The following is a 14,855-nucleotide window of genomic DNA, read 5'->3' on the forward strand; positions in this document are numbered from 1 at the left end:
CTATAATGCCTCTTAATTGAAAGGTTCAAATTTCATTGTTTAAAATAAGTCCTCATTTGTACTTCATGTTGTATTTTGTTTACTGTAATTTTTGCCACTGAATATATCATTGCTTAGTTAATATTAAGTTAATTTTAAGCATGCCCATAATGCTCTGCATACAAGGGGCTTTTGTCATGTACACCCAACTTTAATTCCTTGTACAACTATGTATCATGTCCAAATAAAATATTGTATTGTCTTGACATGTCACATGGGTTATTATACTGTCTGTCTCTGTATTCCTCTAAGTGGATAATTAAGCACATAGTGTTCAAGACAGTGACCATATGCCTGATCACATCAGGGAGATGGTCAAGGGTGATCGACCCTTTCTTCAAAGCCATAGTACAATGGGACCGACACCGAAAGGGTTAAGAGTCCCTCACTGGCATCTAGGTATCTCCCTTGAGAGGTTCACAAAATTGTAGTTACCCCTCCCATTTCTTAGATCAAACCTGGTTTTCCCCTACAGATTTGGTGCTCTTGTTTATGTAATAATGCAGTGATGAAATATCAAAGTGTAGTGGACACTTGTCAATAAACTGAGGTAAAAATCCTTCATAAAGACAGAAACATAATGTAAGAGACTGAATAATAATAATATCAATAATAATGTAATGTAGGGAAGGAAGGTATAGGGGTTGCCCTAGGAAAGGTTGAAGGGGATAAATGAGGTTTTGTGTGCAAGGGGCTTGGACATCTAGTAGGCATGTGTTAGTATGTTAGGAATGAAGGCAAATGTCTTTTGAGACTTGATAAGCTGTTGGAGTGTGAACAATTAAACATTTGTGAAGGGTTCAGGAAAACCAGTTAGCTGAATTCAAGTACAGGAGGGGTGAGGATATCGCAGTTTGGAGAGGCTTCTTATCTATGGAATAAGCACACTTCAGGCAAGACAGTGATAGAGTGAATGATGGTGAAAGTTTCTTCTTTTTTGGGTCATCCCACCTCAATGGAAGACAACCAGTGTGTTAAAAAATAATAATAATACAGTCAAGTGCTAAAAATGAAGGGGTCAATACTGTATACAGTACTCTTTAGATGTCCAGCCTGAGGTCTTCAGTACAGGAGTGAAAACCCTTAGTTTATATAGTGAGTAAATCTACAGGTCACATATGTGAGGGAAAGAGTACCACTAAGCTTGATTAAACATGAGCAGAGTAGCTGGACAGCAGGTAGAGCTTGTGGGCACTTCCAATTGTTGAAATGTACAATAATTCAGATTTATCGCTGAAGATCTTAGAGATCAAAATATACTCTTTTCTTTCATTGGTCCCAAGCCTTCAAGCTGGAGGGGAGCTCTTGATTGCTTGATTGCCTCCTATACCCCCATGATCTGTATGAATCCTATGTATTTATCAATTCTCACAGATTTAATAAAAATTTACTTTGTCTATGTATGGGTATTCTCAAGTACACATAATACAGTGAGTTATTCCATTGCTTGGAAATCAAATACATTATTTGCACTCCTTCCCTTTTCTTTTGCCATATTTTACGAACTATTTTGTTGAGCATGAAAAGGTGTATAAAATAAAAAGCGGAATGAAATCTGTTTATTCTAAACCTGTCAACATGAACATCTTATCACAGAAACAGCTGCTACAATATTTTCATATTAAGGTATAAAATGCATATAACCCAATACACCTACAAAAACCTGTGTACCTTTTCTATATTAAATTTTATAAAAGATATGATGTTAAAAAATGTCATGCATGCCACACTACAGAGTATTATGAAATACCTGTATATGCATTCCTCAGATTTAGTGAATACAGTAACAAATAAACAAATCCTCAGTGAATTACTGTAGTACAGTAACTAACAATCATAATACAATGTATATCTTCTATATTATTTTACAGTAATGTACGAATATTACTGTGCATATATTAATCTACATATATTACAGTACAGCAATGTATTACTGTACTAAAAAATTTTGACCTATATACATTAGACCGTTGTTTAACATGATTTTGTCTTGCACGTTTTTGTTATAGCACGACTGAAGAATTGCGGCATATTTTTGTTTAACACTTTGTAAAAATAGTTTAACATGGTTGCATGAGGGGGAAAAAAATTTGAGCGTGATGACGATGATGTTGAAGACAGGAGTCCAAAGGAATGTTGGCAGAGCTCGATGCACAGATACAAGGGAGGGAGATAACAGAAGAAGATGGAGAAGAACCTGAAGAAAAATAGTTAACATTGCAGCAGTTCCATGTTGCTGCTAAACTAGCAGACTTTTTCACTGAAGAAGACTCTGACAAATCTAGAAGCAGTGCTTTGAAACGGGGTCTAGACTAGCTGATGATGCCTTACTGTCAGCTGTATAATGTGCTGCAGGGTAAAAGAGCCCAGAGATCCATTACAGAATTTATGCACATTCCAATACAACCAGCGACTTCAGTACCAAAACCTTTACCATCCACTTTTGCTGACAACCAACAACCATCCACCTCAGCCCAGTAGGGCCACACCATCCATATCCACTAGCTTCACAATTACCCACAATTTCAGGTAAGAAATGCTATTATTTCTATTGCATTTGTAGTCTTAAGCAGTAATATATTACGAAAATGCACTATAATTATATATTCACTTTTATTTTGTAGGATCTGGAGGTCTAAAAAAAAGTTGTTTGGCTTTTTGGGGGCTCCCAGGAACGTAACCCTATTTTCCCCATAAGTTCTTCAGTTTGTCTAACATGGTTTGTTTTGTCTAACACGGCATTTTCAGGAACTTAACTACAGTGTTAAACAACGGTCTACTGTATTCTCAGTGAATATGAAAACATTTAACCTCATGCTGGAGACAGAAATACCTATACATGTGCATGAATTTTGCTAAATTAAAAATTAAGCTTTTAAGATTCTACACACTGTTGTTTTTAAAATAAGCTACCAAAGATTGTATATACAGTGGTACCTTGAGTTTTGAACAGCTCCCAACTTGAACAGTTATGTAAGTGTATTTTTGTAAGTGCTTTTGTAAGTGTATTTTTGGGGGTCTGAAACTGACTAATCTAATTTACATTATTCCTAATGGGAACAAATTCGTTCGGTATCGGACTCGAACAGCCTTCTGGAATGAATTAAGTTCATAACTTGAGGTACCACTGTACTCCTAAAGTCTCTCTGTTCTCCTATTCATTACTGGGATGTATAGTTTACAGATTATAGATCAATATTATTAACATAAAACATGCTTTTAAAACCCAAGTCCTAAAATCTACAAACCCTGCATTCTCATACGGCACTCTAAATAAAATGGTATAATGGTAGTGAAACTTAAGCCTTATGATTAACATATTCTGGGAAAGGTAATGTCATACATGAAAAACTAGCCTTAAGGATACAGTACTATTACCCAAATTATCCTTAAAGGTCTATTATTATTATCCAGTAGATAAGGTCAGAGAAACAAGAGACTTCAAAATTAATGTTAACCAGTAGTTCTAAACTCATGAGAATTACATCTTGCTGCTAATAGAAGACAGTGATCCATGACTAGGAAGCCTTCACCCTAAGTACTTATTAACCTCTAAGGCTGTGTGATGTAAACAAAATTTTGGCCTTGAAATGGTTTAGCAACCAGAGCTGGACATATTATCTTACAGGCTATCAACCCCACTGCCTGGCTAGCTCCTCTTTTCAACTTCCATAATCAAAGTTTGATCAACAAACAGAATTTTTTTTTCCAAGACCACATTACATCCTGAACCTTTAAATTTAACCTTTTAAACTATCCAAACATAGATCTATGTTCACGTGCGTAACGCTCCGACCTTGATTTTCCCCAGTTGAAAGCATGTAAAAAAAAAAAAACATAGATCTACATTCGGAACCCCCACACATGGACGTAGATCTATGTTTGGACAGTTTAAGGGTTAACATAAAAACTAATCATTTGATACATATTACACATCTTGCCACATAACTCCAATAATAATAAAAAAAACATTAATTAAATGTATAATGATGGTGTGGAGTTTAAAAGTGCCGTACTGTATAATGTAACTACAGTACTGTACTTTTTAGTTGTGATTAAAAACATTGGGGACAAACAAAATGGTGTATATTATTAAAATTCACACCAAGATGTACCTTTGTGGTGGTGAAGGGTTCTTAATCCAAGGTAATGAAGCTATCTTCCCCTTCATCAGAATGAACCCAATTATATCCTATTCCCCAGATATTATATGACCTGTTATGGGTTTAACACTTTCCCCCCATGATTATACTAAATTCATAAAAAGCAAGCTTCCTATAATCAATTCTACAAATTCTCAAAAATGTATATTGCCCTAGCTGTAACTTGATTGAGTACAGTACAGTAGGGCCCCACTTATACAAAAGGTTAGGTTCCAGTCTAACACCGGAAAGCGGACATTGGCGGCAAGAAAAACCATTTTTTCCACTTATAAATGCATATAAATGCCAGAAAACAAGTTTACACTAACATTTATTAAGTTAGCAATAGAACTAGGCATTAAAAAGAATAAAAAGTAAAATACACACACAGTACACTCATTAGTTACCTTAAAATATTTGTAGTTTTAATGTAGGGTGAGAGGTAAGTAGTAATTATTGTAATAAGTCAGGTGAGGGAGGTATGGTGGCCAGCCAGGCCACCCCACCCATATGTAATGTACTATGACATTTAAGGTACCCCAGAGCAATAAAATGCATAAACAGTACACTCATTACTAACCTTAAAATATTTGTAGTCCTAATGTAGCATGAAAAGTGAGTGCATTTATTTGTAGGAAGTCAGGTGTGGGAGGTATGGTAGCCAGCCAGGACACCCCACTCACACATAATATACTACGACATTTAAAGCACCCCAGAGCGATAAAATGCATATACAGTAGGGCCCCACTTATACGGCTGGTTAGGTTCCAGGCTACCACCGGAAAGCGGAACGCCATTTGTTTCCACTTATAAATGTCAGTTAATAAGTTTATACTAACATATATTAAGTTAGCAATAGAACTAGCCATTAAAAAACAATAAAAAGTAAAATACACACACAGTACGTACACTCATTACTGACCTCAAAATATTTGTAGTCTTAATGTAAGGTGAGAAGTGAGCAGTGTTTATTGTACAAAGTTAGGTATGGCAGCCAGCCAGGCTACCACACCCCACCCCACCCACACGTAATATACGACATGTAAAGCATCCTAGAGCGATAAAATGCATATAGCGTACACTCATTACTTATCTTAACCCTTTGACTGTCACAACCCCAAATCCTGAGGTGTCTCCTGGTTTTGCAAAATATTTGAAAAAAAAAAATTATTTTTCTTATGAAATGATAGAGAGCTTTTCCCGATAGTAATGACACCAAAAGTACGAAATTTGACAGAAAACTTATGGAATTACACTTGTGAAGTTAGCGACCTCGGCGATATTTATGAATCGACAATTTCACCCACTTTGAGCCCTATTTTCGGCTAATTCCATTGTTCCACTCGACCAAACTCATAGCTATTTCTTTAGAACTCCATTTGTTCTATTGATTGAGCACAAGAAAGTGTCCATTTACCAATTTCAACTACCCAATAAAGTGGTCAGAAAATGGCAATTTGGCCAATTTCATGCAAATTAAAAAAATATGCCAATTTCAAAATAGGGTCCAGAATGAACAATGCAGACATTCCTGGCTCTAAAATAACATTTTCTTTGTTCATCAGTCACGTCTCCAGGCCCCTCTGATATTACTCTTGCTTTCTATTTTGAATTTTTTCAAACAAAAAATAGAAGATTTACTGTTATGCAGACTACTGCAATATTGTAATAATTGTATAAATAATGTCAACCCATTCATGACTGCATATTAGAATGGCTAGTTGGACATTTATTGACAGTTACGTCATTTGTTTACTCTTGAACATCGGCAGAAATCAAACATTTCCCCTACTTTGAGCCCCATTTTAAGGTCCTTTTCATAGTAAAACTAATCAAAATCATCTCTATTTTTGTAATATGTTTTCCATTCTATCAAATGAGACCAAGAAAATGAGAATACAACCATAAATACTATATGAAAATACACCTCAAAGTCGGCATTTTAATCCAAAAAATACAGTCGGAGTTTTTTTTTTCTCATGCATTGCGTGCTGCAGGATTTTTTTATGCAGTGCACACTGATCACACAGACCCATTCTCTCACATGTGGGCCTACCAGCTTTCTCCCATTTGATTTGAAGCCGCTAGAATTTTTGAGTATATATACGTCAAACACATTGGCTCGTAAGACGTATATATATGACTGAAACAGTCAAAGGGTTAAAATATTTGTAGTCTTTATGGTCTAAATATAGGGTGCAAGGTGAATAGTATTTATTTGTAGAAAGTCAGGTGTGGTAGGTATCGTAGCCCATCTGGCCACCCCACCCACACATAATATACTAGGCATTTAAAGCACCCTCGAGCAATAAAATGCATATACAGTACACTCATTACTTACCTTAAAATATTTGTAGTCTTAATGTAGGGTGAGATGTGAGCAAACGAGATAAAAACGAATAAACAAGAGAGAGAGAGAGAACAAGTAAATGAGAGAGGACAGAGCAGCAATGTAAACAAACAGACGAATGCGGATGGTGGGTTGATACACATTCATTTGCATATCTGTAAATCTTATATCATAATACAAACACTTTACATTGTGTACAAGTTGTCTTCACGTTGGTACAGTAGAATAAATAAAGAGAAACACTCTCATTCTCATGTAACATACCATTTTTAAAATGAAAGGTGCTGAGTGAAGGCATACAAAAGGAATAATTTTATACAGTTACCCCCAGTAATACTATTGTGTACACATTTTCTTTAGTGTTGGACTAGAGAAAACGTTATTCTTTTTGACATTCGACTGGAAAACATCTCATATTTATGTTACTTTATTCTACTGTGGGTGTATTTATCATGGTAATATGTTATGTAGTATGTTTATTATATTATTTTGAAAAAATATAAATGGATTAAGCAAAATGTCTATATTAATGTTTTATATGACATTTAATGCACCTCAGAGTGATTATTATTGTGTGATCTTAGTGATTTTCATGTGTACCTGCATATCAGCACAGTGTGTAAGTTTACTTAGGTACAAGTACACATAAGTATAATTATCAGAGTATATATAAAGCACCCTTCTGGCAAGACAGTGATGGAGTGAATGATGGTGAAAGTTTTTCTTTTTCGGGCCACCCTGCCTTGGTGGGAATCGGCCAGTGTGATAATAATAATAAAAATATAAAACATGAAATATCTTTAAAACACTTGAAATTTTGGAAAGTTTCCAGACATAATGGAGAAACATGGTGCTCGTGGAGTTCACAGAGAATGTAAACAAACCAGGTAGGGCACAATGACCGTATTAGAAAGTAAGATGGGGGGAGCCGTATAGCGAGTTTTCGTCATAGTTTGAAATGTCTGCATTAGCGGAATGCCATAAAGCAGGGCTCTACTGCACTGTGCTGGTGTTTCAAACTGCTGAATTAATGTGATATACATTACTAGTATCAAAATGATGCTATATTCATGGAGAAGTGCTAAACCTGTAGAGATCACACAACACCTGAGGAACAGGAAGCAGTCAAGTTTGATTTGAGATAAGGTTTCATTTGGATTTTTAACCCTGCAGGGTTAGCAACCCAGGATAACCCAAAAAAGGCAGTGCGTCATCGAGGACTGTCTGTCTTATTTCCATTGGGATCCTCAATCTTGTCCCCCAGGATGCGACCCACACCAGTCAACTAACATCAAGGCACCTATTTGCTGCTAGGTGAACAGGACAGCACGTGTAAGGAAACATGTCAAAATGTTTCTACCACACTGGGAATTGAACCTGGGCCCTCCTTGTGTGAAGCAAGAGCTTTGCCAGCCAGGCCACAGGGTCACTGAGGGTAGCTTCACTTCTTGAACTGAGAGCCTTGAAATCCACCCGCCATTTTCTTGTATGAAATTTGATATGTACTGTTTTATCGTTATGGGCTTAGTGCTTACCATAAATGTAATGCATTACGTTCACCAGCATCAAGGTAACCTCCCCATGAGGGACTCTACCATCCATTATTCATACAGTATTTTTATTGAATAAAAAAAGAGGTCATAGGTCAATGAATAAATTATTCCATAAATAAAATTTCAAAAGGCATGACTATAATAAACAAAATTAAGTAATAGTCCAAATGCTCTTTAATAATTATTAATAGACTAAATAGATATTCAAATATTTATCACCACGAAAGCTGTTTGTTTTTTGTGTGAGACATTCATTTCTTAAACTAGCTTGAATACAGCTACCACTGCATCAATGTACTAAAAACAAAGTTTAACCTAAAGGTTTTTGTTAGAAACCTTAGACAAAGAAATACCATATAATAAATGGTCCACATGCGTGGAAACAAAAATTTAAAGGAGTACAGATTGGCCATCACTGGGACCTGTAGGGTGCCACTTTAGTGATTTTGCTGGATTACAGAGTGATTAGGTTAGAATATACTTACCCAATGGCGATATTTACGCATCAGTGATTTCATCCACTTATGCCCTATTTTTGCCCCATTCCAATCTACCAAACTCATAGGTATTTTGCTAGTATTCCTTCTATTCAGTCGACTGAGTACAAGGAACCACTCATTCACATATTTCAACTACCCAGAAATAGGTAATTTGGCCAATTTCACACAAATTTCAGAAGATGCTAATTTCAAAATAGGGTCCAGAATAAACACTGCAGACATTCCTAGCACTAAAATAACATTTACTCTGTTCATTAGTCACGTCTCCAGAACCATCTTATATTATGCTTGCTTTCCATTTTGAATTTTTATTCACACAAACAATAGAAGAATTACTGTTATGCAGACTACTGCATTATTGTAATAATTGTATAAATAATGTCAACCCATTTGTGACTGCATATTAGACCAGCCAGTTGGACATGTATTGGATGGTGATGTCATTTGTTTACTCTTGAACATCGGCAACAATCGAACATTTCCACTGAGCTCAATCTTAAGGTACTTTCTGGTGTAAAACCAACCAAAATTTTATCATTTCTATCATATATCTTCCATTCTATCATATGAGACCAAAAAAAACAAGAATACAACCATATAAAAATACACCGCAAAATCGCTGTTTTACACCAAAAGCACAGTCGCCTTTTTCTTTCATTATGCATGCTGCAGGATTTTTTTATATAGTTCACACTTACCCCCACAGACCTATTCTCTCATATGTAGCCCCAAATTTACTGGTCACAACTTAGCTCATGGCGACTGACACTGGCCTCAAATTATTATTATAATCAAAAAGAAGTGCTAAGCCACAAGGGCTATACAGCACTGGCTTCAAAGACACCTTGTCTTTAATGGACAATGTACGGTGTATGTGCTTTACACAACAAGAAGCATTTCTTTTATTCATTGGAACCATGGTTAGAGCTAAAAGTGAGCAGGTTATAACAATAAATGGAGAAAAAGAAATTGGAATGACTTATGCAGCAAGTAGCATCACCAAACAGTAGCAGCAGGGTTGTGTGGTGACCCTTTAAATTTGAAGTTTTGCTAGCTAAAATTAGTGCTGGATTATTGATGGAACCGAATTACTGATGGCCAACCTGTATTATAGATTACATGGAGACACCCTCTGCCCAACCACTTGCTTTTGTCAACACAGGAGTTTGAGGTGCCTTTCCAACACAAAAAAAAGGAAGGCTATCCTTCTTGTTAAATTCATTTATTTATGAGAAACTCAAGCTTAACACAATAGTATTTCTCACAATTAGTCTGCCTAAAATAAATATCTAATAAAAATAAGGAAAAAGAAAGGCAAATTGGAAAAAATAAAATCTTACTTAATATTTACAATTTTGTTTCTCAGGTTATTAAAATTTATCATTTGATTATATCCAGATTAAGATAAAAAAAAAAACATATACGTATATGATCTTTACCTTCAGGCAAGTAATATATTTACCTCATTATTTTGGAAGGAGGAATACTGTACACACTACTACATTCAAAGAGGATGGAAGACCACATAGTTTTTTAACCTTTTGACTGTTGCAAGCTCCTTTCTGAAACTGTCATTCTGTCAAAAAAATTTTCAAAAAAAAAAAAATTCTTATGAAATGATAAGAGAATCTTTTCCCAACGGTAATGACACCAAAAGTACAAAATTTGATCGAAAACTTATGAAATTATGCTCCCACAAAGTTAGAGATCTAGGCGATATATACGCATCGGCGATTTCGCCGAATTTAAGCCTTATTTTCAGCCAATTCCATTCTTCCAGTCAACCAAGCTCATAGCTATTTCTTTAGAACTCCATTTTTTCTATCAACTGAGTACAAGAAACTGCTCATTTACCAATTTCAACTACCCAATAAAGTGGTCAGAAATTGGCAATTTGACCAGTTTCACGCAAATTAAATAAGATGCCAATTTCAAAATTGGGTCCAGAATGAACAATGCAGACATTCTTGGCACTAAAATAACATATCCTCTGTTCATTAGCCATGTCTCTAGGCCCCTCTTATATTACTATTGCTTTCTATTCTGATTTTTTATTCACAAAAAAAAATAGAAGATTTACTGTTATGCAGACTACTGCATTGTAAAAATGGTATAAATAAATAATAGGACAATTCTAAATTTTTCTTGACACTGTTAAAGAACTGAGTTAAAACTAATGTTACTGCAGTGATAACACCAGGAGGCAGCTCTGACGAAAACTCACACACACACGAGCTTTTAAATCTCTGCACAAAATTCAACTTAAACCAGCAAATAATAGAGCCTACTAGACTGGAGAATACACTAGACCTCATCTTCACTAACAATGATGATCTGATACGAAATGTCACCATATCAAAAACAATATACTCAGATCACAACATAATCGAGGTTCAGACATGTACATGCGGAGCCCCAGACCGACATAATGAGATTAGTCACGAGGGAGCCTTCACCAAATTCAACTTCAATAACAAGAACATAAAGTGGGACCAAGTAAACCAAGTCCTAACTGATATAAGCTGGGAAGATAGACTAAGCAACACAGACCCCATCTTATGCCTAGAACAGATTAACTCGGTGGCACTCGATGTATGCTCAAGGCTTATTCCTATAAGAAAAAGGAGGAGTAGATGTAAAATAGAAAGAGACAGGCACTCCCTTTACAGGTGACAAAAAAGAATAACAGAGCGGCTAAAAGAGGCCAATACAGTGGACCCCCGGTTAACGATATTTTTTCACTCCAGAAGTATGTTCAGGTGCCAGTACTGACCGAATTTGTTCCCATAAGGAATATTGTGAAGTAGATTAGTCCATTTCAGACCCCCAAACATACACGTACAAACGCACTTACATAAATACACTTACATAATTTGTCGCATTCGGAGGTGATCGTTATGCGGGGGTCCACTGTATATCTGAAATGCGTAGGGAGTCACTGGTCAGAGAAATAGCAAACATCAAACTTAACCCTTTCAGGGTCCGTCCCGTAGATCTACGGCTTTACGTTCAGGGTCCAAACCGTAGATCTACGCCATGAGCTCAGCTCACTCTGATAAAGTGTGAGTGGTACATTTGGGCCTAGATATGAGAGAATACATCTATGTGGTATGTGTGCACCACATAAAACAGATCCTGCAGCACACTGTGTATAATGAGAGGAAAAAACTTAAATCATGATTTTTCGATTAAAACAGCAACTTTGCAGTGTTTTTTCGTATGTTTTTTATAGTTGTATTTGCGATTTCTTGGTCTCATTTGATAGAATGGAAGACATATTAGAGAAATAGAGATGATTTTGATTGGTTTTAGCACTGGAAATGGCTTGAAACTGAGCTCAAAGTAGAGGAAATGTTAAATTTTTGCCGATATTCAAGAGTAAACAAACGACCTCACACGTCTAATACACATCAGCTGGTGGGTCTAATATACATTCACAAATATGGTGATGATATTTATACAATTATTACAGTATTGCATAACAGTAAATCTTCTATTTTTTGGTGTGAATAAAAATTCATTATGTGAATAAAAAATAAAAATGGAATTTATTTGTAAAGCCTCAAAACATAACTAATGAACAGAGGAAACGTTAGTTTAGTGCCAGGAATGCCTACATTGTTTATTCTGGACCCTATTTTGAAATTGGAATATTTTGAACTTTGTGTTAAATTGGCCAAATTAACAATTTCCGATCACTTTATTTTGTAGTTGAAACAGTTGACTTGGTGATTTCTTGTGCTCAATCGATAGAATAGAAGTAATACTAGTGAAATAGCTAAGAATTTGGTTGATTGGAATAATGTAATTGGCCTAAAATGGGAGTCAAAGTCGGCAAAATCGCCGATTCGTAAATGTCGCTGACACATCAAAATTCGCGACAGCATAATTTCGTCAATTTTCCACCAAATTTCGTACTTTTTGTTTTATTACCTTCACAAAAAGATTCTCTACGATTTCATAAGAAAAAATAACAATTTTTTTTTTTTAAATTCTTGGACACTGGTGCGTGACTCCAGATTTGGGCCTTGGACCCTGAAAGGGTTAAGCTAAAGGAATCTTATAGGAGTCAGGAATCGCGGGAAGAACTAAAAGCCATAAATGAAATAGAAAGAAACCCAAAGTATTTCTTTTCCCATGCCAAATCAAAGTCGAGAACAACGTCCAGTATTGGGCCCTACTTAAACAAGATGGGTCCTACACAGATGACAGCAAGGAAGTGAGTGAGCTACTCAAGTCCCAATATGACTCAGTTTTTAGCAAGCCGCTAACCAGACTGAGAGTCGAAGATCAAAATGAATTTTTTATGAGAGAGCCACAGAATTTGGTTAACAAAAGCCTATCTGATGTTATCCTGATGCCAAATGACTTTGAACAGGCGATAAATGACATGCCCATGCACTCTGCCCCAGGGCCAGACTCATGGAACTCCATGTTCATCAAGAACTGCAAGAAGCCCCTATCACGAGCTTTTACCATCCTATGGAGAGGGAGCATGGACACGGGGGTCGTCCCACAGTTACTAAAAACAACAGACATAGCCCCACTCCACAAAGGGGGCAGTAAAGCAATACCAAAGAACTACAGACCGATAGCACTCACACCCCATATCATAAAAATCTTTGAAAGGGTCCTAAGAAGCAAGATCGCCACCCATCTAGAAACCCATCAATTACACAACCCAGGGCAACATGGGTTTAGAGCAGGTCGCCCCTGTCTGTCTCAACTATTGGATCACTACGACAAGGTCCTAGATGCACTAGAAGACAAAAAGAATGCAGATGTAATATATACAGACTTTGCAAAAGCCTTCGACAAGTGTGACCATGGCGTAATAGCGCACAAAATGTGTGCTAAAGGAATAACAGGAAAAGTTGGTAGATGGATCTATAATTTCCTCACAAACAGAACACAAAGAGTAGTAGTCAACAGAGTAAAGTCCAAGGCGGCTACGGTGAAAAGCTCTGTTCCACAAGGCACAGTACTCTCTCCCATCTTGTTTCTCATCCTCATATCTGACATAGACAAGGATGTCAGCCACAGCACCGTGTCTTCCTTTGCAGATGACACCCGAATCTGCATGACAGTGTCTTCCATTGCAGACACTGCAAGGCTCCAGGCGGACATCAATCACATCTTTCAATGGGCTGCAGAAAACAATATGAAGTTCAATGATGACACATTGCAATTACTCCGATATGGTAAACTCGAGGAAATTAAAACTTCATCAGAGTACAAAACAAATTCCGGCCACAAAATAGAGCGAAAAACCAACGTCAAAGACCTGGGAGTGATCATGTCAGAGGATCTCACCTTCAAGGACCATAACACTGTATCAATCGCAGCTGCTAGAAAAATGACAGGAAGGATAATGAGAACCTTCAAAACTAGGGATGCCAAGCCCATGATGACACTCTTCAGGTCGCTTGTTCTATCTAGGCTGGAGTATTGCTGCACACTAACAGCACCTTTCAAAGCAGGTGAAATTGCTGTCCTAGAAAATGTACAGAGAACCTTCACGGCTCGCATAACGGAGATAAAACACCTCAATTACTGGGAGCGCTTGAAGTTCCTGAACCTGTATTCCCTGGAATGCAGGCGGGAGAGATACATGATTATATACACCTGGAAAATCCTAGAGGGACTAGTACCGAACTTGCACACGAAAATCACTCACAACAAAAGCAAAAGACTTGGCAGACGATGCAAGATCCCCCCAATGAAAAGGAGGGGTGTCACTAGCATGTTAAGAGACAATACAATAAGTGTCAGGGGCCTGAGACTGTTCAACTGCCTCCCAGCATACATAAGGGGGATTACCAATAGACCCCTGGCAGTCTTCAAGCTGGCACTGGACAAGCACCTAAAGTCGGTACCTGACCAGCCGGGCTGTGGCTCGTACGTTGGATTGCGTGCAGCCAGCAGTAACAGCCTGGTTGATCAGGCTCTGATCCACCAGGAGGCCTGGTCACAGACCGGGCCACGGGGGCGTTGACCCCCGGAACTCTCTCCAGGTAAACACAAGGTTTGGCTATTCAATTGTCATTGTTTTAGATAATGTGACTAAGTTACGGATGTTTAACATTAGGAATCTGAACAAGGAATATTAACAATTCTAAATAGATAAAATTTACTTCTAACATCCTTCTTGGCAAATCTTCCACTGTATATTTGGGTAAAGAAACTGGCAGAAGACATCTGGTCACATTTTAGACATTACTCTGAAAATTTCTTTTTCTTAGGGTCATCATTATTATTAGTCACTAAACCT

General features: G+C 37.0%; 1 long non-coding RNA gene across 1 annotated transcript in view; it reads right to left on the bottom strand.

Annotated features, from left to right (window-relative positions):
- Nucleotides 1–1,584: 1,584 nt before the first annotated feature.
- Nucleotides 1,585–14,855, bottom strand: part of LOC138853721 (uncharacterized) — a 181,990-nt gene continuing 168,719 nt past the window's right edge. Inside the window, exon 2 of the long non-coding RNA XR_011392876.1 lies at nucleotides 1,585–13,030. This is a non-coding gene — a long non-coding RNA (uncharacterized lncRNA). The remainder of the gene's footprint in view (nucleotides 13,031–14,855) is intronic.

The sequence above is a fragment of the Cherax quadricarinatus genome, chromosome 38 (genome assembly GCF_038502225.1).
Source record: "Cherax quadricarinatus isolate ZL_2023a chromosome 38, ASM3850222v1, whole genome shotgun sequence".
NCBI classification, from domain to species: Eukaryota; Metazoa; Arthropoda; class Malacostraca; order Decapoda; family Parastacidae; genus Cherax; species Cherax quadricarinatus.